The following is a 26,960-nucleotide window of genomic DNA, read 5'->3' on the forward strand; positions in this document are numbered from 1 at the left end:
TTGTGGCCATTTCTCGCTTGTTTTCTGCTCCTTTTTGCTTCTTTGCCCAGTGTGAGTTTGCTAAAGCTCCGCTGCCCGCGTACCGTGGACGGTGATTTCCAGTTGGCGTCGTGAGGTGGGCTTCACCTTGGCCCAGTCTGTTCCCTAAGAGTAGCCTTGTAGGATGCTGTCCTAGTGCCAATGTGAAGGAGAAAGGAAGGGAGAGGTGGAGAAGTGACAGGGAGAGGGAGAGGGACAGACTAGATCAGGTCTCTTAGAACAAGTTCAGACAGACTTATAGGGGGGAATGTGACTAGTATGGGGGTGCCCAGAGTGAACAACTGTGTCTCAAGGTCATGGTGGCCACCATTCTGGGTACACTTCTCTGCAGATGAGACTATGAGCCACAGTAGTCATTCAAACACCACACAATCCTAATAAGGTTAAGACAGAGTCGTACTTCTTAGTTCAGCTTGTTACGGGACAGACCAGCCCAGGCTAGCTTCAGACTCCCACCAGGCCTTCTCTTCCCTTGGCTTCCCCGGGCCTGGATTACATGTGCGGACCACACGCTCTCACCTTCTTGACAAAGGCTGGAAACAAATCTGATTATTCTGCTCTCTTCTGTTGAAATAGGTTCATCCCCCCCCACCCCAATTCTAATATATTCTTGAAGAACACTAGCTCACGAATGAAGTGTTTGCAGAGACAGTGCCACAGGCTGTTCTAGGCTCTGGAAGGAGATCCCAGAGCTGTCCCCCGGGCAGCGCTCCCCCTGGCAGGTGTGTGACTTGGACAGCCACTGCTAGGCAGGCTGGAATCTTCACTTTCGCCTGCTTGTAAGGAATAAGTAGAAAACAAAAACAAAGCTTCGTTCGTGTTTTCAGAGCCACCCTCCCTCCCTAGCAGTGAGGAGCCCTGCAGATGCTCAGTTCTCAAATATCTTTGTGACCACACACCAAGGTGACTGTCTCTCTGGATTTGTATTTAATGGGATAAACATCGAGACAAGCTCTTTTGTGCAGTCTGTAAGCTTTATTAAATTTCCTTTTTAAAGTTTCAAAATAAGAAGTTCTAAGTTCTAGAGATGATCTTAAATACAAAAACAAAAACAAACAAAAACCAGCTGTCTGAGACAGTGGTCAGTGTCCTCAGCATGTAAAGTGAGCTCCTGTGGGCTTCAGTGACCAAGCCTTGGAGAGGCTGCAGAAGGGGCCCCTGAGAGCAGTTGCCTGCTTGATGGGGAGCTGCAGCTGTCTGTGGCATGATCCTTTCTCTCAGTGTGCTGGAAGTGTGGGCTGGGGGGCGGGGTGTCTACTGGAAAAACAGTGGTGTCCAGGGCTCATGGGGGGAGAGGTGAGCTATCAGAACCCCATGGTCATAGGGGAGTATATTAGTTACTTTTTCTTTTTTTCTGGTTTGTTTTTTTTTGTTTGTCTTTTGTTTTTATTTTTTATTTATTTAATCTTCTTGAGACAGGGTTTCTTTGTGTAGCCTTGGCTGACCTGGACTCGCTTTGTAGACCAGGCTGGCCTTGAACTTACAGAGATCCGCCTGCCTCTGCCTTCCTGAGTCCTGGGATTACAGGCATGTGCCTCTGTGCCCAGCTCTTAGTTACTTTTCTGTGGCTGTGAAGAGACACCATGACTGAGGCAACATGAAAGAAAGTTAACCGAGGGCTTGCTTACAGTTTCAGAAGATTGAGACCATGCCCATCAAGGTGGGAAGCATGGCAGCAGGCAGGTAGGCAGGCAGGCAGGCAACAGGCAGGCAGGCAGGCAACAAGCAGATAGGCAGGCAGGCAGACAGACAGGCAAGCAGGCAGACAGGCAGACAGGCAGACAGGCAGGCAGACAGACAGCAGGCAGACAGGCAGACAGGCAGGCAGACAGGCAGACAGGCAGGCAGGCAGCAGACAGGCAGACAGGCAGGCAGGCAGGCAGGCAGAGAGGCAGACAGGCAGGCAGGCAGCAGACAGGCAGACAGGCAGGCAGACAGACAGCAGGCAGACAGGCAGGCAGGCAGCAGACAGGCAGACAGGCAGGCAGGCAGGCAGGCAGGCAGACAACAAGCAGACAGGCAGCAGACAGGCAGACAGGCAGGCAGGCAGGCAGACAGGCAACAAGCAGACAGGCAGGCAGACAGGCAGCAGGCAGGCAGGCAGGCAGGTGCAGTACTGGAGCAGTTGCTGAGAGCTTACAGGTTGAGACAACAACCAGAGGTATTAGGTCACAGGTAGGGCGGAGAGACTGGCCCTGGTATGGCTTTTGAAACCTCAAAGCCCACCCCAGTGACACACCTCCTTCAAGAAGCCACACCTCCACATCCTTCCTGAATATTTCCACAACTGGGAAACAAACATTCAAATATATGACCCTATGGGGACCATTCCTATTCACAGCACCACAGGGAGATTTCCCCCATTTGCTTTTTTTCTGTTACATGATACCTCAGAACTTAGCTCAGCTTTTAAAAAAGACCAGCAGCACATGTAGGGAGACCTACAGCTTCTTTTCAAGACTTTGATGGGTATCTTGGACACCTGCATACATTGGTAAAAGTACTTGAACTTGTCAATAGCAATAGACTCTTAAAGGCCACCCAGGCTTTTTTTTTATTTATGAGATCTGCTTGTTCGGAATTGCTTGTCTAAGTGCCATCTATGGTCGCACCACCACCACATATCTCCTTGAAAATACTGACTTCGAAGGCACCAGCCTGTCTTCGCACTGCAGCAATGGTTTGGAAGGCAGGGTCTCTGCTGCCAGCTGCTTGGGGTCCATGAGAGGAAGCTGGGCCCTTCTTCTGTGATAGGGTGTGGAGCAGGAATGTGACCCTGCTCTTCTGCAAACCCTCTGCATCTCCATGATGAGTGGCAGCTGAGCTATAAGCATAGCAGTTAGTGCAAGCGCAGACAGACCTTGCTGGCCAGGGTAAAGCAGCCCGTGGCACAGGAGTGCTTGCTTGAGTACAGTGCAATCTGTCCATTTAATCCAATAATTAAAATACACATGCTAGAGTGCTTTGAGCAAAGAGAGGCCATTCCTGAAAGAAGGTTGTGAGTGCTGTGCTGTCAGGTGCTCAGTGCACTTAGTGACAGGCCATGCGGATTCTCTTGGGGACAAAAGCAGGATGATGGCTACAAAGTAACAGGGAGCCTAAAAGTATACTGATTTAGTGTGGAGCCACCCCCGACTCCAAGGCACTTTGCCCCTCCACCTCAGTGCTCTACATTGGCTATGGTAAGAACACACACTGGGTTATTCTGGTGATCCTGTGCTCTGCTGCCACGCAGGTATTGTGTGTTAGAAATGATCTGTTGCCGGGCGTGGTGGCGCACACCTTTAACCCCACACTCGGGAGGCAGAAGCAGGTGGATTGCTGTGAGTTCGAGGCCAGCCTGGTCTACAAAGCGAGTCCAGGACAGCCAAGGCTAACACAGAGAGACCTTGTCTTGAGAAACCAAAAAAAAAAAAAAAAAAAAGAAAAAAAAAAAAAAAAAAGAAAGAAATGATCTGTTGGGCTTGAAATCTGGCGCCTGTGGTGTCCTCCCTCGTTCTGATACTCAAGTTTAAGCTCCTTTTCCTGTATTTCACCCTGGCAGGAATAGAGATAGATGTGGATGTTTGCGGTGCAAAGGGAAATATACAGAGACTGAGGAAGGTGCAAAGGTGTGCTGTCCTAGATCATCAGCTACTGCCAGAGAGCTCCAAAGGGCCTCCTTGTGTCAGCTGCAGCTGCAGGAAGTATGCCTTCAGCTTGAGCGCTGGGGGTGTTGACAAAGTGACGGAGTGTCTCTCCGCACTGTCCTTGGCTGCCTTTGGTGGACTGGAGGTTCTTTGGAAGACAGAATACATGACAGACAGGAACAGGAATTGAGAATTCATTGGCCTAATGAAGCAGCTCAGTGTTTGACTCAGAAGCACCTACCAGCCAACTGCCTCTCAGTAGTCCAAGTAAGCATGTCTTCGCTGCGTTTGTTTGGGTGGAGATTGCTCTTGTATCTGGGTGGACACTGGCTGAAGGTAGAGGCATAAAGCCCAGAAAAAATTGGGACCTCCAGCACTCAGCAAGCAGAGACAGGTGGATCTGTTAAGTTGAGGAGAGCTGTGGTTCCATAGTGAGACCCTGTCTCAACAAAAGGGGGACTGGGGAGAGGAGCTTCCAGCTGTAACGACTACCTTTGAGAGTAATAAAAAACTCTGTAATACCTTAGTTCTTTTTATTATTTGGAACCATGTTGTTTAAAAACACAACATGTATTAGTATCCTAGACGTTATCTTTAGAAACACACACACACACACACACACACACACACACACTCACACACACACGGCCTTCATTAATTCAAAACTTGTGTGACAGACTTTTCTTGAGGAGGCAAAACACACACACACACTTCTAGTCACCCCAGGACAGGGAACTAAAGACAGACCAGAGTACAAATACCATCAATGCCTAACTTGGTAAATCATTGAGTTTTATTGAGGTTACTCACAGGAATATAGGTGAAGGCGACTGACAGGGATATAGGTGAGTGTCACTTACAGGAATATAGGTGAGGATCACCGAAGCCAACCCCAGCATGGTAATTGCCTACAAAAACTGCAAACCTGGTGCTCACTGCACAGCCTGCAGGCAGCTCAATAGGTTGGAGAGTCCTTTCCAGGTGGCTCTGCTAGTCAGAGCCTCTTCTAGGCAGCTTGGACAGTCTTTGCTTTATGCAGTTTTGCTGATCTTCTTTCAGGCTGTTCGTCTTTCAAGCTTAGCTTGTTTGGAACTGATTTCCTAGCTGTCTGTACTGTTTATATATTCTTAGGGAAGGTTGGGGGTAGGGTAGGGTGAGAGCTAGTGAATCTGGTCAGTTTCAGGGACTGCCTGAAGTTGATTTGTTTACTTAGTGCTGCAAAGAATTCCTCGAAGTCTTTAACCTGACCTTAGACCTGTTGTTTAACATTGTAAACATCCTGCCTTAAGCTTCTATCCCCAATAGAACATACAACGAACATACACGCTTAATTGATCCGTATTTTTGGCTATAAGTCTCAATGACATTCTGTGAACTAAAGCTGTAGTTGAGAGTCCACAAATTTTTGTTAGCCTCAGAGGTGCATTCCTGTGAGCCTTTTCAAGGCCCTGGTAGACCTGGCCTCCATTACCCTGTTATCTCCACACAGACTAGATATAGAATGTTTCAGTGTCAAGTGTTGACTGATGATGTTGAGAAAGGACTAGGGTAACTAACTGGTGAGAACATGAAATTGTAGTCACTTTGGGAAAGAGTTCACACTCAGGCAGTGGTTTCTCTCCTAGCTCTACTTTGATGGAAGTGCAAACATGTGTAGCAGCATAGCTCAAAAGTCAGAACAGAAACCATCAAAATGTCATCAAAGGCGAGAAGCAAAATACGCTATATTGGACTGAACTGATAGCATTAAAAACTATTCAGTGACAAGGAGGATGTGGAAAAAAAAAAGTCTTGGCAAACTTTATGCCCACAGACAGAAGGCAGACCAGAATACACTGTATTCTGTGGTTCAGTGTATGTGGCAGAGAAAACTGGGGAAATAGTTTTTTTGTTTGTTTGTTTTGGTAACTTTGGGATAGGAGTGGGAGAGGGGTTTAACTATAAAGTCAAGAGGGGAGACACCAAAAGTGGTATGTGTTAAAGCAATTTTTGATTCCCCACTGATTTAAAAAATTTTTTTGAGATGGGGCTTTTCTGTGTAGTCTTTGGCTGTCCTGGAACTTGCTTTGTAGACCAGGCTGGCCTCAAACTCACAGAGATCCACCTGCCTCTGCCTCCCAAGTACTGGGATTAAAAGTGTGCACCACCACCGATGGACTCACACTGCTCTTCTTCTATGAGGACACCTCCATACTTGCCTTCTTGTATAATGAACCTAATGAAGTAGACTTGCAACAAGGAGTGAGGTCTCTCATCTAGTTTCAACCAATTGGAGGTGGCCTGTCAGACTCAGTTGGAATAAGACACTGTTATCTGCACACTCTGCTCTACAAAGGCTCCCTCTTCGTAGTTGGGGAGTAGAGTTGTCTGAATCTTTGATTTGTGAATCATCCCTGCTTAGTCAAACACTACTGGATCTAATTTATCTACGAAGATTTTCTTTTAACACAGGCATTCAAAATCTGGGCGGCTGTGTTAGTTGCACAACTGTAAATTTACTGAAGCGTAATAGCCCACTTAACGTGGGTGAACATACTTAAAGGAACCATCAAAAGTATTAGAAGGATGCCAGTTTACAAAGCCCTTTGCCGTTTGCTTTTTTGTCTGTTTCTAAGAAGTGCATTACATACCCGTTTTCAGAAGAGGAAATTAAAGCAGTGGTTGCGTTCCTTCCCGTGGTCTGATTACTACACCCTGTCTGCCACTGAGGTCATTGTTGACTGAACCCAGCTAGCCTGGGACACCCAGCTGCCCCCTTCCCATCTGTGCGAGCTCTAAGATGACCCATATGAGTCATCTGACCGTAGTGTTCAGGCATTCACCAGAGCTCACTCAGGTGTCATTGTTCTAAGAAGGCGATTTTTTAGTACTTTTTCCTTGCTTTTCTATTTAAGATCCTTAGAAATGGCCTTTCTTTTTTTTTCCTTTTTTTTTTTTTTTTTTTGATTGGAGAAAATCATGGGAAAATCATAGAGGTGGTTCAAGTTTTATTTCAACATGAATCACAGACTTTTATTTTTATCAGTTATAGCAGTTATTGTATAACTGCTTCGTGTGCTTAGCTTTCCTTTTGTCTGATATTTCTAAGTTCAATTAAAATTAAAATTTGAATTCAGCAAAAATGAGCTAGTTGTAAAATGCATTCTTTAATTGCTGTTAGAGCGAGGGGGTACATGGGAAGGGCTGGAGGAAGGAACGAGAGAGGAAAGGATGTAATTATCCTTTAGTTTCCCCTCCCCCATTCTTCTCAGAACCTTTCTACCTCACTGCCCACTCAACCTTGTTTCTCTCTCTTGCCCCTAAGCTCCCCAAACACAAGAATGCGAAATGACAATTGAAACAGAAAGACTATGACCAGTAAGACAAAAAAAAAAAAAAATTGTGTTGGCCAAATGTAGGCTCAATTTTCTTATCCAATATATTTTATTAACAACTTATTAGACAAGCATACTTATAACCTGACTAACTAAAACCATAGTAAAAGAGGATTAGCGAACACAATAACAAAACAGTAAGGGTTTCAGTTCCGAGGAACGATTCTCCTGGCGTGATCAGCAGGATTTCTTCTGCTGGACCCTGGAATAACCAGAGCCGGAACCTCAGCAGAAGCGGGAGCCCTGAAGCCTTCCCTCGAGCGGATCTCTCTAGGAGCATCTCAAAGTGGAGCGATGAACAGCCAAAACTATCCCAAGTCTCCAAAAGCCCTGCCTCCAGTTTTGCACTCATTTATATATCTCCTCCCAGAGTCTCTTCAAGGGATCTTTTCAGCTGACAACAGTCAAGCTCCCGCACGAGGTGGTTGGTCTTCTAGTGGATTAACCTCACCTGTTCTCTCACAAAACTGTTCCAATCCTGCAATTGGGATCCTAAAAACAGGTTTATCTTTCCTTCAGGCAAGTACTCCTGGGCAGGGGATTGCCCTGGGATGTGGATCTAATCAATGAGACTGCACTGGAAGGCGCTGATACATTTCCAGAAGGTGTCAGTTGCAGAGAGCTTCTTGGTTAGGGGTCACTGTGAGTTCATATGTGCGCCAGTTCTGTTGTGTCTGGAAGACACTGTTTGCTTGGAGTCATTTATCACCTTTGGCTCCTAGGAACTTTCTTCCTCTTCTGCACAGATCCCTGAGCCTTGAGGGGACAGCTTTGGTAAAACCATCCATTTAGAACTGAATGCTTTGATGTTCTGGCTCTCGGCACACTGTCCAGTTGTGGGGCTCTGTGTTAACACCCATCTACTGCAAGAAGGAACATCTTTGATGAGGGTTGGGTGAGACGTTGATCTGAGTAGAGCAGAAGGTCACTAGTGTTTTACTGCTGTGTCCCTTTAGCCCAGCAGTTCTCAACCTGTGGGTTGCAGCCTCTTTGGAGGTTGAGTAACCCTTTCATAGGGAGCCCTCGTCAGACCTCCTGCATATCGATATTTATAGTACGTTCATAATAGCATAACTGCAGTTAGGAAGTAGCAATGACATAATTTTATGGCTGGGGGTCACCACAACGTGAGGAACTGTATCAAAAGGTCACAGCGTTAGCAGGGTTGAGGAGCACTGCTTTAGCAGAAAGCAGGAGGAGGCTTTCCCCTGACCTATGACCTTCCTAGTACCTGGTTCTTGGCTTCTTTAGCAGCATCACATACGGGTTCTATCTCAGAGAGTGGATCTTAAATCCAATAAAAAGGTGGATGGTTACATCTATAACATGTGTGCCACTATTTCACCATTATGTTTTGGAGGCATGTATATATCACATACATACATATATGTATATATATAATAGTTAAAAATAAAGTAATGACATATACTTGGTAAGAAGTCCCATTGAGTTTTGTCATCCCATACTTCCTTCCTTCCTTAGCCGTGGTCCTCTCTTCTGTGATCTCCTTCTCCCCACTACTGCCCTTGTAGCTTGAGCACTTGGTTGTTTCTCTTCATATTTTTGGGGTGTTACTCAAGCTTATGAGTGGCCACCTGTAGCCATGACATAAAAAAAACTCAGCACTAATGTGTAATACTTTGAATCTGCAAAATGCTTGTAAGTCTAAAGCCCATGTTCTGGAATGATGAGCTCTAAATGTGCTAACGTAACTGGTATGTTATAAACCTGCCCCTGCTGGGAACGAACACGTGTGTGTAGCAGTTAGTACCTGAAACACTGACCTGTTCCATCGTATATACATGACTGTGTAAAGCATTTGACCAAGCATTTGCCGAGGCATGCCTTGCTGGTTGGTTTCGTACTCAGTTATGTTCTGTGTGGAGGGTTAAGGTCTTCAGTTCTGTTTTTGTTGCTGTTTTGCCCAGATCCGCACACACATCAGCAGCTTGTTTCTAGGACACAGACTGGAGTTTTCTTTCTTCTTCTTCTTCTTCTTCTTCTTCTTCTTCTTCTTCTTCTTCTTCTTCTTCTTCTTCTTCTTCTTCTTCTTCTTCTTCTTCTTCTTCTTCTTCTTCTTCTTCTTCTTCTTCTTCTTCTAGAATTGCAACTAGGAGATAAAAGTAAAGCACTGGTTACAGTGTATTGTGTATGCTTATATCTGGCGCCCAGTTAGGAGAGAGAGTGGTTTACAACCCAGTCTGTCAATCTAAACCCCCAAGAGGCAGGTTGTGTTAAGTTGGCAGAATCACGCCCTTTCATGAGCTGCCTGGTGCCTGGACTGGTGGCTCTTTGAGAATTCACACCCTGCCTAGCCATCCTGGGTTTCTGCTGAACCTTGGAGAGCTCCATCTTGTGTCTCTGCAAATTTCCTCACAAAGTCTGTAGGGAGAACACACACACACACACACACATACACACACACACACCACACGTTTACACACAGACACACAGGGTGCTGGCACTTTGACCACTTTTTAAGAGGGACAGAATTATACTGGATTTATTCTGGGATGCCTTTCAGTTAGAAGCTTCAGTCTGTTAACTTGTTGAAAGATGTTCAACATGTGTATGGGGAGTAAGTAAAAAGTGTAATGTATGATGTCTGGAGATGCATAGAATAATTGCAAAATATAGAGCTATGTTTTTGATTTCATTATCTTTACTGTCAAGTAAATTATTAGTAACATACTATTTCTGTAAAACACAGCCAAATGGAGGATAGTCCTTATATTCCTTAACTACAGACAAGACGAGGTTAACTCCTTTTTCTCTAACTGGATAACACTTTTGTTTTTTAAAATGTAGTCTCTCTGACATAATCAAGATTTGAACACATTACACAGAAACCAATTACCTGTATAGAAAGAGCAAGCTGATTTTCTGGATTAAAGAATTGTACAAAAATAGAATATTGGAATCCTAAAAAGTAAAAAATAGCACTTTTAAAATGGGAGATGGCATCTTTTAAAACTATTTTTAAATTGCTGGTCCTGTCCTTGGCTTTGCCTCCTCCTAGCTTCAACTTGAGAAGGAAACTGCCCCTTTTTCTGTCACTTGGGCCACAGTTCCCAGAGAGCCCAGGTTTAGCAGGCTGGCACGCTGCTCAGCATTGCCTCATGGAGTGTTTTCTCCTTTACAGCAAATGTAGACATGTGCTTAGACATGCCTATGTGTCTTAGGCATGCAGGTGGTTTACCACACCTACCCAAAGTTTAAATTCTAGCCCAGGCCAATAAAAGCAGCCAGAGTTTCTGAGGAGGAGCTAGTAGGTTAAGAGTTGCTGAGGTTACTAAAGAAAGGTATTCATTCCTTACCTCAGGAGGAACTGGGGGAAACAGGACAGTGAAAACCCTGTCCTGGGCAGGGTGTTAGGAATATAGCCAGGAGATGAGTTTGCTACAGCTGGGCCTTTATTTTTTTAAATTTACATATTATTTGGATTTAGTTTGGGGTGATTTTAGAGAAAGCCTTTCTGGTGATGTGTTTATATGGTGTCATCTCACTTGTGACCATCAGAATGAATAATAGGACAAAATATGGACCCTGGTGTCCAGATGAGGGAAAGTGTGCAGCTGATCTGTAACCGGGTTAGATTCCTGGCCCGAGGTGCAGGCTGAGGAGTGCCTGCTGTGACCTGAGAAAAGATTGCTGTTGTAAAGCGTTGGTGGTGTAGACCGCAGAGCAGCCTCGGCTAGGCTCCCTGCTGGACACTTGTGCGCTCCCTGTGAGGAGGGGGAAAGGGAAGCTAGTGTTTATGGAAGCATTTCTTGGATGAAAGGAAAGGGGAGAAAAATCACCCCCTCCCATGTCCATCTTACCAGTCTCCCCTTAACCTCTCCTGGTCCTGCCCACGGCTCTCCAAAACAAAAATAACACACCCCAACTAATGGGCTAGAGGCTCTAGCTCCATGCGTGACTCTTGCCAGCTGAGCACCACGCTTATGCAGGAGTTAGCCGTGTTTGTTTCTCATCTGTTCATATCAGCGTGTTTTTATTACCAGCGTATTGTCTGCATCTTTGAAGATAGGAGTAGGGATAGAGCTGTGTTTGAAAAATTGAATTGATGTGGAAAGATTTGATAGAAACTCTACTGTTAAAAGGAGTGGGGGAGGTTGAGATGGGGGAGAGGGCTTGTAAACATCTCCCGCAGGCCTCTTCCCAGGGTGCCTGCTTCTGCCTCCGCTGGGGGCGTGGCTATCTGATCGTCTTTCTTCCTGGGGATCCCTGCCTGAAGAAGGCCCTGTCCAGGGCCAGGGCTGACTGACTGTGGGAGGCAGGGCAGCTAATGTGCAATCCAACTTAGATAAGCCCTCGTGGGGGAGAACAGAACCGTGATTAATGTTTCTCTCTGGTGACTTCCGACTGTCCATTATTTATTAGGTCTTGAGAATTCTGTACGTTATGTTTTGATCAAAGTCACTCTTTCCCCAGCCCCTCCCAGATCCCACCCTTCCCCCCTCTCCACCCAACTTTGTATCTCCTCTTTCAGCGGCCACAGGAGTGTATATAGGAGGCATAAGCTGGACCTGCTAGAAGAAAGAAAAGAAAAAAAAAAAAAGACATGGAATCTAGCTACTGCTTTAAGCGTTTAGGTGGGATGTTTTTGAATCCCACGTGGTCCAGGCCGACCGGCCATTTTGGAGGCTGGAAATAGCTTGTTTTTGACAGACCAATATATTCATGGCATTCAGGAGAACAGACACGTTGCCTACACCCCAACAGAGATGCTGTCGGTGACCTAGGGAGTGTGTTGCCAAGTGATTTTTGAAACTGAGTCTCTGCCCAAGCCTACAATGGCAGAGGCTGCTGTGACCAGTTGACACTGGCCACTGGGCACTTCTCTTACCTCCCTCTCTCTCTTTTGTTTTTTGTTTTTCCTAAAAGATCATGGGGTAATTTCAGCGGGAAACACAAGTTAATCTAACCCACACAGAGTCCTGTAAAGCTTAGGGGAAAAATAATATGTTGAAAATACTTATCTCCTGTAGCTCCCCAGAAAGTTTGGGCGATCACAGTAGAAGCAAGGACAAGCTTTCAGAATCCAGTCCTTTGTCACTTCGTTTCGCCTAATTATTTTGTAACGGATAAATTACACCAAGTGTTACATTTCAGTTTGACGATATAGGAAGACTTCATTGATTTGTCTGTGACACCAGTCAGCGTATCATGTTTTATTTCTTCATTTCTGACCAAGGCGAAGTAAACATCTTAGGTAATGAAACACATCCTGTCTCACATCATTCGTCGTCGCTCATTGATCTTCAATCAGCAGATAGTGATTTTCATTTCCTTTTATAGTTTTAAGAACTAATCATGTTGAATATAGTACCCAGAAAACTTGGCATGCTGGAAGAAAGTACCTGAATCGCTCTTTGAGAGTGTTTGTCCTATGCTGGAGAGAAGGCTCGGTGGTTGTAGTACTTAGTTTGCATAATTTAAAAGGCACCTAAAAGAACCTGCTTAGTAAAAACCAGAAAAGCAGCCAAGCAGCCAAGACATTCTGTGGTTCTGCTTTAGAAGAGGTGGTTTGAAGCTTGTCATCTTGGCTTTTGTTTTTGCAATCCCAAATTTTGTTTCTAATGCCTTAAAATTCTTTTTTAAATGACTGTAGCACATCTAGTGGATAGGACACACGCATCTTCCCCTATTACTCACTACAGTGTACTTGTGATCGGTGTACATTACACTGAGGACCGCTTGCTATTGCTTTTGGCTACTACATGTTAACGCTTCGCGCCTTGCAGTGACTTATTGTGGCCGAGATCTAAAGACATATTACACTGTGTTAGGAATTTTGTATTCTACTAGTGAAAATGCTCATGATAAAAACCTCGATTTTTACCCCCTTTAGTTTTATTTAAACCTGTTTTGTTTTTGTTTTTATGTAACCCTGAGATTACTTTTCAATTTCTGAAGTTTGGTTTCCTGCCTGTTCTAAATACTACTGCTTAATCCCAAGCAGCCCCTGACGTCTCATGAAGCACGGGACTTAGTGTGTACGACTCTTTACCCACAGCTTTATGGTATGGGTTAAAGTCCCACTACCCCAGCGTGTACATGGGACTCTGGAGTCTCAGTCACCAGTTTTACTCTTGTCTAAACAGTTGAGTTTTGATAGTAGAGGCTAGTGTTGACACTTGTTGACCTGTGCCAAGTAGATTATTTTATTTACTTTTCTCTGAGTTGGAGCTTGTGTTTGATTCTCTCTTAGTGGTTTTTAGGTCTTGGGAACGCTACTCACTTTCTGTGCCCCACTGGTCTCATTTGCAAATTTGCAGCAACAGTGGTATTTGGAGCTCGTAGGTTACTGTGTGACTTCACTAAGATATTGTATGTAAAGCTGGGAACACTGCATAGTCTGCTGGTTGATTGTGTTTGGACCCCCCCCCCCCTGCTCCCCCTGGTTGCATCAAGCCACCACACACTGCCAGAGTTCTTGAACCTGCCCATAGCACCCGGTCCTGCCATCTGGCTGTGGCTGTGGCTGCTCCTGAGGAATTTGCAAACAGGTTCTGTGTTACTGGATTTGCCTGTGTCCAGAACTAGCTGTGGAATTCACGTGTTAGCTTTTCCTGCGTGTTTACTTACATGTGGACTTGAAAAGAGAAGTGGTAATTTAAGCAATAAGGATTTTATCTTCTGTTTTGAGCTCATTTCACCTTTGAGCTGTTGAAGTTGGTGTTACATATTCAACTGCCCAGAAGGAAATGAGTGTTCATTGGAAGGTTGCTTCTTGACAGTAGTGTTGCTGCCTAGTCTAATACTACTGACGTGGGTGTAACCTTATTCCAGTGTGTTGTGTGGTGGCTGGTCTTGGTTGTCAGCTTGGCAACAAGCTGGGAAGTGGAAACTGAGGGAGTGCCCACATCAGATTTGTTTGTGAGTGCGACTGTCAGGCATTTTTATTTTTTTATTTTTGGGTGGCACCACTGTGGGTGGTGTCATCTCTAGCCAGAGGGGCCTGGGCTATATACAAAGGGAGGAGGTCCCCCTCAGTCATAGACATAGGGGGAAAGCAGGAGGGAGGGAGGAATGGGAGGATCCAAGGGATAACAATTGAGATGTAATATGAATAAATTAATAAAATATATTTTTAAAAAAAGAAAAAAAGAAGTAATTGAGGAAACTAGAGGGAGAAAACAAGCAGGCGGCAGCCCCCGGGGTCTCTTCTTAGGGTCTTGCCTTGAAGTCCTATCCTGGCTTTCCTCCATGAGAGACTCTTAACCTGAAAACTGAAATAAACCCTTTCCTCCAAATTGTTTTGGGTCATTGTTTTATCAAAGCAACAAAAGGAAAACAGAAAAAAAAATCTACAGTGCACTTGAGCCATGCCTCGTAGCTTTTAAAGATTCCTTGTGTTGTCTTATCATTGTGTGACTCACTTGCTATGTGCTAGCATGGGAGCAGCATTGCAAACATAAGCTGATCTTGTAGCAAGGCCCAGTGGTTTATGGGAAACTACCTCACGGTTTTGAAATTTGGTCGGTACATTTGTTTTTCTGTCTGTTGTTGTTGTTTTTCTCTTTCTAACCAGCCAGTTCATCTTGTCTAGTCGGGCTATTATAATAACTTTGAGTCGTGGATTGCCAGCCTGGGGCCCCACATCTAAGGAGAACATTAACACCATGAGCCTGGCCCAGGGCTGGGCTCTGCTCTGCTCTGCCACCACTTCCAAGAATTCGGCAGCAAACATGAGCCTTGTGTGGGATGATTAGTGCTCAAGGCCAAGTGTGCAGGCATGCTGGCAGGTGTGGCTGGGTGTGACCTGCTCCTGTAGTCTAATGTGCCAGTGTGTCAAATGGTCTGGAGATGTAGGGATCTTGAACACACTTACTAAAGATAGTTATAGTAGTCAGAAGTTAAACAGCAGGAGTGTAAACAAAAAGCCAGAACTAGAGCCCACAGTGTCCAAGAGCTGTTTGTTATGTGCTGTGGTCAGTTCCAGGCCTTTTGGAGCCTCTCTTGGGTGTCTGGAATGTGCCGGAGTTTACAGAAAGGAGATCTTCCCAAGTTTGTAGCCCCTTTTCTTATCCTCAGTCCTCAGCTTTGGGTGCTCAGGAGCAGTGGGCCTTGATCTGTCTGTTTGTTATACGTGTTATACGGCTTTTCTTCCTGTCGCCACCCTAGAAAGCTGGGCTTAGGGTTCTGGAACCTTAAATGCAGTTTACTCAGACACAGGTGTATTTAGTTGTTAAAATGAGAATTCTAACTTAGAGGAAAACTGTTGTACTGGTGGAAAGGGGGCACTTGGCTACAGCACTGAAGAGATGGCAGTGGTGAACCAGGGCAGCTGCATGGGTGTGGGCACCTGCAGACTGGGCAGCACTCATCGGAGGAGGCCCCTACCGACCGTCATGGAGCTCAGTCCTCAGTGTGTGCAGGCAGTCCCAGCATGACACACCCTTCTTTACCAGAGTTTTGCAGAAGGTAATAGGAGATTCCACCGTCTTTTACATTGTTTGCTAACTGCAGTAGATCCCCCAGGCTTTGGGAAATACTAAAAATGTGACGTAAGTGTTTGAAGTTAAGCATTTAAACTGGTAACTTGTAAAGAAGTTGCTCTCCTGTTGAAGAGCCAAGGTGCTTCTTATGCATTAACCTTGATACACACACAGTCTGCTGCAAACGTGAGAGACTCATGTACGTTCCCAAAACAGTTTAAAGAATTGTTTTGATTTGTGTGTGTGTGTGTGTGTATCTTTTGCCTGTATAAATGTCTGTGCACAGTGCCCAAGGAGGCCAGAAGAGGGCGTGGGACCCTCTGAGTCATTGAGTTTCAGCTGATTGTTAGCCCCAGTGGGAGCTGGGAATTGAACCTAGGTCCTCTAGATGAGCAGTCGGTGCTTTTAGCTACAGAGCCCCCATCGCTGTGGCCCGCTTGCCGTTTTTAATCTAAGGTTATATAATTAAAATAAGTCAGTGTTTAAACAAACAGAAGGGTTAACAGTAAGAGGAACAGAAAGGGCTTCACATCAGTATGCGTGGGGCATATATATGGATTCAGGCTGTTGGAGCTGAGTCTCCGCCCCAGCTTCCTGCTGTGTCAACAAATCCCTGCCCTCTCTGTGTAAGTCATCCACCTTGCAGGATGTCGAGATGGTTCAATGGAGAGGTCTGTTAAAATGCTTAGGATGGTGCTTGGCACATAATGAGTGTCAAATGAGTATTAAAATGATTTTCATAACTTTACTATGAAAGCATAATGATGCACACATAGAAGGCTGATATTAACAGCACAGGAGAAATACTGTTCTAAGGCTCTGGTGTCGTTTAATTGGGAAAAAAGTTCTTATTTGAGGATCTGAGCCAAGTGCCTCCTGACATCTGGCCACAAAGTTGTTATCAAAATAATAAATAAACAAATAAATAAGAATAGTTTGTAAGGCTGGAAGGATGGAGAGCAGTGCCTGGCGCTGCCTGGTACTGACTCGCTGCCTGTGCCTCATCCTCACTGTCCTGAAGCTAATGCAGTGAGAGTCCCAACTAGGTTCCTGTGGGCTCCACAGCTCAATTCAGTCCCCAGTCCCACATCATATTCAGCGCCTTTACTGGGGAGACGTGGGAATGCCCAGGGCCAGTGAGATCTCATGGAGGCAGCCATGTTGTAAAGGCTCTTTACAGGGCTGCAGTGCTGACAGCACTCTGTGTTCTTCTGGGGTAACTGGGTAGCTGCTCCGTCTATGGAGCAGTGGCTCTGCATCACCGTTCCAAGGTTTGTCAGAAGTGTCACAGCTCCAGATATGGGGTCAAAAGGTGAATCAAGGACCTCAGGCTGCAGACAGCACGAGGCCACGTTTGTGATGTGGCTTGGCTTGTGTGAGATGGAAAGTGCTCATGGAATTTGACCTGAGCCACCAGGGCATCAAACTGCATGTAGGACCAAGTGCTTCATGTATGCAAGTGAGGTGGAGAGACGAGGAACATATGTTGTTGCTATAGTTACTCCTCATTTGTTTTTAAAATGCCTGTGGTGTAGAGAAGCTGCCTTAGGTTTCCGCCTCTGGAACCATTCTTGTGTTCAGAATGGGATTCCCAACTTCAGTGCTAAAACGAGATCCTTTCTACTAACACTCATGGGAACGTTGTCTCCTGTGCTTGGTGTGTTTGAATAGTTCTCTCAAAGCTCGTGGCTGTTGCTAGTTTCCTAGGAGACACTCATGGCTGTGATTCCATTTCCGTTATATCCTGTGCAGAGCTGTCCAGTCCCTGGGCATGTTGCCCTGCAGAGTGCCCAAGTCACATGGCTGAGATGTTCTACTATGCTGGTGCCTCACCTGCATGAGCATCTCCAGTGGTACCTGTGAACTGAGAATGCAGAGCCTCCGTGTCTTCACATGGGGACTAACCTTAAGAACTATGAAATGGAGTAAAATTGATGTGTTGACTTGAGATCAGCGGTTCTGTTTAATAGACGTGATAGGCAGAACAGAGAGCGCACCAGAGTCTGCTGCACACTTCTGAAGTCACTTTATTAAACACTGAAGCCTGAGGAAGCTGTGCGTGCATTCACTATCCAAGGTACATCGTGGGAAGTGTTTCTCAACTGGGTCCGAGGTCAAGAAAGTGGAAGCCAGTAGGACAGGAGCTATCTCTAACTCTCTTCCTGTAATATTTATTTTTCTGTTGCTTTGATTAAACACCTTGACCAAGGTAACTTACAGAAGGAAGAGTTTATTTGGGCATACATGGTGGGAGGCATGGCAGTAGGAGCTAAGAAATCACATTGCAGTCCTAAGCATGAAGGAGAGAGGGGGAGGGGAGAGAGAGGGGGGGGGAGAGACACAGAGAGACAGACAGAGAGAGATTGGGGAGGGGGGAGGAAGAACTGGTAATTTTCAGTGACAAACTTCCTCCAGCAAGGCTGGGCCCTGCCTCTCCCAGCAGCACCAGTAGCTGGAGACCAAGCATTCAAATGCCTGAGCTCATGGGAACATCTTATTCCAACCACCGCACTGTGTGTTTATAGGAAACTAGAAGACATAGGATTTCTCATCACAATGTTATTGTTTTAACATTGTCCCTGAAACGTGGTGAAGCATGGTATCTGCCGTGACCAATCTGGTCGTCAGTGGTTCTGGTAGCCCAGTATCCTGCAGCGCTTGCCTCACACTGGGGCCCTGTGGACAGAGCTGGATGGCAGAAGGAAGCAGGCAAATGCCGGCTGCAGCTTTCCTCCCTGGCTCGAGGCATTGAGGATAGGTGTGGTACAGCACGCTTAGTGGCAAAGCTGCTGCTCGACAGACAGAAGAATCCACTCAAAGCTTCGGGCTATGAAGAGCAGAGGCTCATGGGACACCTTTGGGGGAAACAGGAAAACACTGCTATTTTAAGAACCCAGCTTGCCAGCCAGGTTGTGTCGTTCCCTCCCCTCCCATCCCCCAATCCATGAGGTATTTCAGGGACTTTGGCTAATCTGTCTTTAAAGCTTTCAGGAAGGAAGTACATGGATGCCAGCAGCTCATGCTTTGTCACAAATATTAACTAGGGCATTGGCTCTGACGTCATCGCCTGGAGGGGTAAAATGAGGATGTTGTCCATCGTTCACAACGGCATGTGCCCATTGGCATAGGGAGGAAGCAGAGGATAAACATACTGATGTGAAAGGAACAGGACACGCGCACTGATGGAAACACATAAAAGCTTCCTTACATGGGGCCATGGCTTTGCAGGTTTTGCAAATGATCTGTCCTGGCTGTATATTTGGTATTGTCAGCTGAGGAGAGGCTCAGTATATGGTCTCAGGACCAGGCTCCTCTAAACCATGCAGGAAATGGCTCTGTGAGAAAGGAAGACCTGACCTAGAGCCCAGGGTGTTTGCCGGGAGCCTCAGCCAGGAGTGACATTGCATCGGTCTGATGGCGTCACAGTAGGGGTGGTTTAAGGTGTTTGGTGGAGATTCCTACTCCTCAGTGGGTTAGTAATACAGATAGGAAATTGAAGAAGCAGCATTGACTCCCTTCAGCCCCGAGGAGCTTGACAAGGTGGAAGTTGGTTTGTTACAGACTGGGAGCTTTTACCTGGCAGAGTCTGGAGTTCAGCTGTGCTTGCGACACACTTACCACATCTGAGGTTCACAGTGAGTGCAGCTGTCTCTAATAGTTAACGTGGGTTATCTCAGGGCTCTCCAGGGTTCCTAATGGAGGAAGCCAAGCCCCCAATACGGAAAGACGGGGAAGAAGGTGTATGGGTGCTTTTTTGTTAGTGCCTATTGAGGTCTCATGGGGAGCTGTGCTTCTGTGTCACCATGTGCATTCTGCTCCGGAAGCTTTGGGTCTGGTCTGTTTTGTAGGTGCGTCAGGACAGAAGCCTTGATGGCTATCATAATAGGAAAACCACCCACACGTTGAGACCTCCTGTGCTCGCCCTTTCTGATGTTTCAGCTAGCGAGCTGAGCATCAGCTATTTTTGAAGCATACAAAATGGTCCATGTGAACCAGTGATTGGCAAAAGTATGTCAGGCGTTTCAGAGGACTAGTTGCTGGGGAATGTCAGAGAAGAAGGCACGCAGCAAAGCTGCAGCCGCCTTGGAGGTGCTTAGGAGCATGGAGGACTGGAAAGAGCCCTTCCTCGCCCACCTCCTGTGTCCTTCTGTAAGGCATGCTGAGCTGTATCCGGAGGCACATGTGGATTTGAACAGGTATGGATCACGTCCTATGATGACTGAATCCTTCACAGTGACGTTGATAACCTCTGTGCTTAAGTACCTCTTCTGCTTGTAGAATGCTTTTGGCTTTATAGGAATTTACTTGGTAGAAAAAAAGCTTGTAGCCGGGCGTGGTAGTGCACACCTTTGATCCCAGCACTTGGGAGGCAAAGGCAGGCGGGTCTCTGAGTTCAAGACCAGCCTGGTTTACAGAACGAGTTCTAGGACAGCCAAGGCTGTTCAGTAGAGAAACCTTATTTGAAACAAACAAACAAACAAAAAACTCAGAATAACTAAAAGCTTGCTTTCTTTTCAAGGTGATTTTGAACATCTCATTGTAATTAATGGTGTAATTGTAAGAGACAAACCAAAATTTAGTCAGAATTTTAGGTATGTGTTTACAAAATGAAAGGCAGAAATTCAGATGTATTTAATGGGACTTGCCTCTCTCCTTTATATTTAAATTTATAATTAATCATGATATGTATTTAAGTGCTAAACATATATTTAAGATAAGTTGGGAACATGCCTAGATATTTTGGACTGGCGATACCACTCTTATCCCCATCTCTCTGCTTGTGGACTGTGTGATGCACAGAGTACTGCCTGAGACATGAGCAGTACGTACCCAAAACATCAGCGTCACATTTTTTTCTAGCAAGAGCAAGTGGAAGAGGTTCCACGTGTGAGTGTTTATTTCGTTGTGTCAAGGTTCAGCTGTGTCTGTACATGGATGCTGTAAAAACACACTTGCCTTCTTGCTGGAGGCCTAAGGGGCCACAGTAGCTCCACTCTGGGCCAGAAGACTGCCCCAAGAGGCACTGAAGATGTTCGACCCTGTGGCCAGTCTGCAGAGCACACCTTGGTAGTCATTCTGTCTTTGGAATGTGGAGTGCTGTCCTCAGCTGCATCAATCCTCATTGCTGGATCCAAAGAGCGGCAGATGTTTCCCACTGGTGACTGGATAGTGAGAGCCACATGGCCACCAATGCTGTGATTGTCTCAAGTGCTTGCTTCTAATCCAGAGTGGAGCCTTCCCCTGTCCATCGGCAGTTACGTTCTAGAAGAAGTAGTGTACAGAAATGGTGGTGGAAAGGGTTCCTCTTCACAAATAGAATGGAGTTAAGGTCTGAGCTTAGGGTGTTCTCCTGCTTGAGGATGTCTGGGAAGATCCTGGGGAGCCAGGCAAGATGTCACTGAGAGTGGGGAGGAGGTGTGTGGTGGGTTGCCTCTTCCCCATCTTTGTGACAACCACAGATGCCCCCACAGATTACCAAACATAAAATAGAAGCACGGAGTACGGAGCTGAGGGCTGTGGCATGATGACAAAGCCACATGGCTCATGCTGGGTGAGTACTCAGGCAGTCAGCGCAGGTGACACATGGGTGGCAAAGCCTGGGCCGCTCAGAACTTGAGCTGCTGTCCTGGAGTATCTTTATTTTTATCTTTGTGGTCTCCTTCTCCATCTCCTTGTCCCCGTTCTGCCCACGGAACTTGATGGTTTCTCTTTCATAGCCTCCTTTAGGGTCAACTTTCCCATCTTCATGTTCCAAGTTGCCAGCGAGGCTTAGTCATTTGTGAGGCGTGTGCAGAAGAGCTTGGGAAGGCTGCAGCCAGGCACAGCGCCTTCAGCATGTCAGTCCTCTATGGACGTTTCTGTTTTTACTTAGAAAGTGGTGGGTACAGCTTACTGCACCACGGTTACTACTGCCTGTATAGGTTCTTGGAGGGTTAATTTTGCAAGTCTGTTGTACAGTTCACTTTCTTAAACAGTAGATGTCATAAAGAAAGGAAAAGGGCCATTTGGTTCCCATTGCTTGATCTCATCAACCCAGTGTGGACTTAGCTTCAGCAGCTGTTACCCAGTCTGTGGCCTGTCATACACAGTGTTACTTAAAAGTCCCTTTTAAGCGGTGGGCCCGATGCCCCCAGATCCTGTTTGCCTTTGTTAGAGCTGGTGCTAGACAAAGCGGTAGGTAGCAGTGTGGCCTCATGTGCTGAACAGGCGGAGCCTGAGCTCTTTCCAACAGATGCCCCCAGTTGCCATATATGAATTTCAGTGTTGAGTCATGACCCCTGTTTTCCCAGACCAGAGGGCATGCCTTTGTGCTTGGACCTTTCCAGGCTGTCTGTGGAGAGAAAGTCCCTTTTGGGGTTTCATTGTGCAGTCTGTTGGCAGCACCTGTTCCTGCGCTTCCTGGGCATGTGTGTCTCTAGGAGCCTTTCTGCCCAGGAGAAACGTTTACCAACTTTGCCAGCTCTCTAAGTTTCATAAGCGAGTAAAACAGAAAATATTCAAGATTGAGATGTCACTAGGACACTTCGTAAGATTAGATAGGTAAGTGCGGACTTACAGGTCGTTTGCAGAAGTGAGAATCTACATGTACAGGGTTGTGCCATGAAGGATGCTGGCCGTACAGGTGTTAAAGTCTGGTGAGGAAGATAAGACTTAATTATAAGAGCAGCTCCAGGGATGAGAGCACAGTCAGTGGTTAGAGCAGTCCTTCGGGTCAGCTATCCTCGTATGTGAGTCTAGAGTGTTACGACAATAGGACGGAGGAAAGAGGTGGTGAGGTGGTGGCTGCTTCAGGTCAAAGAAGCAGCAAAGCCCGGGTTTCTTGGCCATCTTCCCCAGTGGGTAGCCCTTCATTCTGGGAGTTCCTGGAGGACACGGACAATGCCTCTGCCTCCGTCCCTTTGGCTGTAGTGAGCATGCTCCTCATACTGTCTCCAGCACATTGGCCAGTATCACTTGTTTTCATGTCAGGTGTCCTCCGCGGCCTCTGTGCTCACCCTGTGCCCCTGTGGTGCGTTCCTCTCTCCTCCCAGCTCCGCACTGGGCTGTGTTTGGGGTATTTATTATTTCAAGTGTTTCTGCTCTCCTGAATGCCAGTCACCCTGCAGCAGGCTGGAACTGTCTGTCCTTGTTGGTTGGCATGAAATACAGACTATGGGGTGGAAATGGCTACCGAGAGAATGACGGGGTGCTGACACTTCTGCTCACGTGTTTCATGTTAGAGGTGCGTGGAGGAGACGTTGAGAGATGCTCCAAGAGAAAGGTTCATCCTCCCAGCCTCAGAGAAAAGAGAGAAAAGGGTTTTTAAATTTTCAGTTAATTTGTTTAGTTAATATAAACATCTAATAAATGATGCAGATTGAAAAAATTCCCTGAAGGCTGAACACAGTACACCACTTGTCATAGTTTCTAGTATCTGTAGCCACTGGGTTACACAGCTGTTGTCATAGTCTGTGATTTACAACATGTCAACACAGGAAAGAAACCCCAAGCTCTATTGTCTATATCTCATCCGTGTGTAGGCAGGTACCAAGCAACTTTCTGCCTTATAGATTTTGCTTTATGAAACAACCTATTTTCATAACTTGTGAAAAATATCCACAGGGAAGTTTCTCTGCCTCTTCCGTTGCTCTGTGAGTAACCTGCCACATTTTCACAAGACAGCCAGAAGGAAGTGGGGACTGTCTCTGACCATCGGCTTCACAGAGTTAATCTTTTCCTTCAATAGTAGCCCAGAGGCATTTTTCTTTGGCGCCAATATGTTGCCAGTGTGGGGGTAAAGAGATGTTGGGGACTGATGTCACGGTGGCTGTAGGTATTAATGAAATGGAGTTCTTAAGACGTCTCTTGTGTGTCCCTGAGCCTCAGAGAGTCAAGGTTAGAAAAGGCAGCCTGAGCTGGCACGCACACTTGTGTCTTTGTTGCTTGGACACTCTGGAGACGTTTGTGCACTTGTGGCGCACACACCTGCTGTTACCCGCAGTTGCTGCCTGGTAATCAACAGTTGTAGCCTTGACACACATGGAAGTGAACACAGACACAGTTAAGGAAGCGGTCAAAGACCCTGGGTGCAGTCGCTGGGTTCATAGTGTTAAGGTCCAGAATTTGCCTCCTCATATCCTTATAGGTAGAGCCTTTCGTCGGTGCACAGTCTGTGGCCGGTTAAATAATCAGTTGCCATAGGTAGGTACGGAGGAGGATTAGCTTACCAAATGAGCCAAAGCTGCACGCTTGGTTTGAATTAGGGCTAACTGCTCCGTGCTGTAGAAGCTGTAACTTGTTATCTTCTATCTAACAGCATTATTATATGCTGTGAACACTTATCTTACAAGTGCTGCTCTGACATGTTAACTAGCCTGATCCTCACTGACTTTGCATCTGTCTCCTGCACGTGGGAGAACTAACTGCTAAGATACAGTTCTCCCTTCAAGTTTAACGGTTTCATAGTGATTGTTACGAAGTCACAGAGTGAATGATTCCTGAGAGACGAGAGCTCGTGTCTTGAGATAGTGGGCATGTCCTTGATTTTAGTAAGGAAAAAAAAAAGTTAGAAAAGTGCAGTCATTCTGTTTCCCTGCAATGGAGGGTGCTGGGCTGAGCTCTGTACCCAACCCTGGGAAGGGTTCTCTGCAGTTGGGAAAGTAGTTCAGTAGTTGAGTAGCTCGGCTTTCGGGGCTGCTAGTTTGAGTTTGTGCATTTTTATGCTCGTTACTTTAAAACCCTTGTATCTTCTCTAGCACATGTTGTAGGGGCGAGTAGACTCAAGGCAGCTGTCCTCCGGGCTTAGAGCATCCTCAGCCTTTGGGCTCCACTGGTGAGTCTTGCCTGAGAGGACTCCTGGAGAATGCCTGCCCCAGAGACCCTGAGCAGACACTGAGAAGGCGGGTCAGACCAGGCTTCAGGCTTGTCTTTTCCTGTGCCCTTCATTGTGTCTCTCCTCTTAAGTCCAGTGCAAACTTTTAGATCCCATTTAGGAAATCACTTTTGCACTAGTTCATTTAGTTAAAGTCTTGCAATATAGGGTTCTAATGGACGGTCTTTATGGACATAGGAAGCAGTTTGTAGAGCATGTTGGCGAGTGCCGCTGAGGCGCTTCTGTTAGGTCTTGACGCATACCTATGGCTTGCCTAGTTCTACGTCCTGTTTCAGGTACTTGGACACCCTGTTACTTGTGCAAGTTAATTATAACACCTATCAACCTTCATTTTTATGGGAACAGGGGAGCTGCACCCTGCTGATACCATCACAGCGGATGCTGCTGCTGTGTCCTAGAATCGGGTATTTCTTGTTGGACCTACTTACTCTTCATGTAGATGTTACAGAAAAAGGTGAAATCATTGTCTATTGAGATATAGAACAGCCTGCCCAGGGTGTTCAAAATAGTCATTCAAGGTCAAAACACTGAGGACTTCAACTATTAAAGTATCAGGAGTAATTCTAGAAAATAGGAATGGTGTCCTAATAGAAAGTGGACCCCAGGTCTCTGATTCTGTCTTCTGGTAGCCACTCAGGACTCTAGCTCACCCACCCCCGCCTCGCAGCCCTTCCCAGCTCTTATGTAAGTGTTCAAAACACAGTGACTTTGCCCTCCTTCTAGGCATCAGTTGGCAGTGTCAGGCTGCTGGGTCCAGAGTGCTCGTCCTTGGTCCCTTTCTGAAGAGCAGTACGCAGTTGCAAGCAGGGATACACAGAGCAGTAGCATCCTTGAACTCCTGGACCTTTGCACAGCTTGACTGGTATGGTTGGGTGTTGATTTAGAGCCTGGGACTCATCATTTAATCCTCCTTGGCCTCCTCAGGCCCCGCTGCCTCTTCTTCAGGAGGAGATGCCATGAGCCTACCCACTGCAGCTACCCGGATGCTCAGTTCAGCTTAGACCAGCTCAGACACTCCCGCCTCTTCCGTCATTGCTCAAGGGGAGGAGGGTGCAGGGGAGGGATGAGGTGATGCAACTTTGTTCAGCAAGGAAGAAAGGACCTAAGAGGAGAGGTTTATTTTTGATCATGAGGAGATGGCCTTGTGAAATTTGAGAGGGCCTAAAAGGATGCTTTTGGGCAGTGACAATGATGGAAGCTAAAGGGACATTTCCTTGATTTTGAAGCAACTTCTTTCTTTAGTCTGGCTTTCCTCTTATAGCCCAAATTTTCCTTTTCAGGATTTGTCTTTAGTCTTTGACTATCACGTTTTCAGATAATCCTGAAATTAATGGAAACCTATGATTTTGGAATAAAGTTTTAGAAACTTAAGTGAGATATGAAGTTTAGTAGCTTTACGTAGCCATTGCTACATTGCTAAAATTGATTTTTTTAAAAACCTGTGATTTATAAAAATGAGGTCTGTTTTCTGTTAAATGGACCTTAGAAAGGATTGAGCCTGGGAATGGTGGTCACCAAGGACTGGACCTAGGCTGCTGTGCGCCCCTTCCCTATGGGAAGCCGGATCTCATTCTTCCCACTCGTTGCCTTGCTGTGAACAGTTGTAGTTCAGCATTATCAGCAGTAAAAACACTTGGAAGCAAACCCAAGCCAAACATCTGCTGGCCAGCCAGTGACTGCAGGCAGAGGGTGTCATTACGTCTGACATGCGGGTGGGCTCGTGTGCATTTTCTGCCCAGGCTTCCTACCCAACGTGGACTCTGAGCAAAGAGGACAAGACCACTTAACATGCTACTGAAAGTGAGACATCTGTAGGTGTGCTTATTGGCTTGTATTTGAAAGGATGATAGATTTGGATCGCCATCTCTTCATTTTTCTTTCCATTTCACAGGTGAAACTGGTTTCTTTCTTTTTTTCTCTAAGAGGTACTGACAACTCTCCTGCTGGAATATGAGGACTGGATATGGTAGAAGTTTATACTGTTATGAATTGTGGAACAAAGTTTTTTAAGAGTTCTTGGGTCTCTGGAATGAGTGATTAAAGTGGTAATCAACAGTGAGAAGTGCCCCCCCCCCCCGTTTGTGTGTGTATGTGTGTGTGTGTGTGTGTGTGTGTGTGTGTGAGAGAGAGAGAGAGAGAGAGAGAGAGAGAGAGAGAGAGAGAGAGAGAGAGAGAGAGAGAGAGAACTAGGCTCTGTTGTCTGTCCTCCTTCCCTGTTTTGCTTTTCATGCAAATCATGAACAAACAAACAAACAAATGACGGCTCTAGCAAATAAGACTTTCCCCAATACCTTTCTTCCATATTAACTGCAGATACCTTCTCCATGAACACTGTGGCGTATGCACTCTACTTCATAATGAGACTCCATCATCAGGAATTTAATAGCACTGGTATAAAGAAACAAGATAAAAATGACGGGGTAGGCAGAGCTTCTGAAGCTTTGTGTAATTTTGTAGTGTGTTCACAGAATCTCTGCTCGGCACCACAGTGCACTGAATTAGCCTCTCTCACTAGATGAGCTGAGAGCAAGCTGATGATGTCCGCCTTTGCCCCTGCTTGGAACTGTGCTGCTCACCCTGAGGACCCCGGAACCTTGCCTCA

At 46.1% G+C, this 26,960-nt stretch overlaps 1 protein-coding gene across 5 annotated transcripts in view; it reads left to right on the forward strand.

Annotated features, from left to right (window-relative positions):
- Positions 1-26,960, forward strand: part of TRIO (trio Rho guanine nucleotide exchange factor) — a 290,433-nt gene that overhangs the window by 47,004 nt on the left and 216,469 nt on the right. Inside the window, exon 1 of one of the 5 annotated variants that reach the window (XM_084781262.1) lies at positions 19,455-19,682. The exons of the other annotated variants lie outside the window; for them this stretch is intronic. The gene's annotated coding sequence lies outside the window, so the exon portion shown is untranslated. Of the gene's footprint in view, positions 1-19,454; positions 19,683-26,960 lie in introns of those variants that run through there. 5 annotated transcript variants of the gene reach the window in all.

The sequence above is a fragment of the Acomys minous genome (assembly GCF_964271855.1).
Source record: "Acomys minous genome assembly, chromosome: 5".
NCBI classification, from domain to species: domain Eukaryota; kingdom Metazoa; phylum Chordata; class Mammalia; order Rodentia; family Muridae; genus Acomys; species Acomys minous.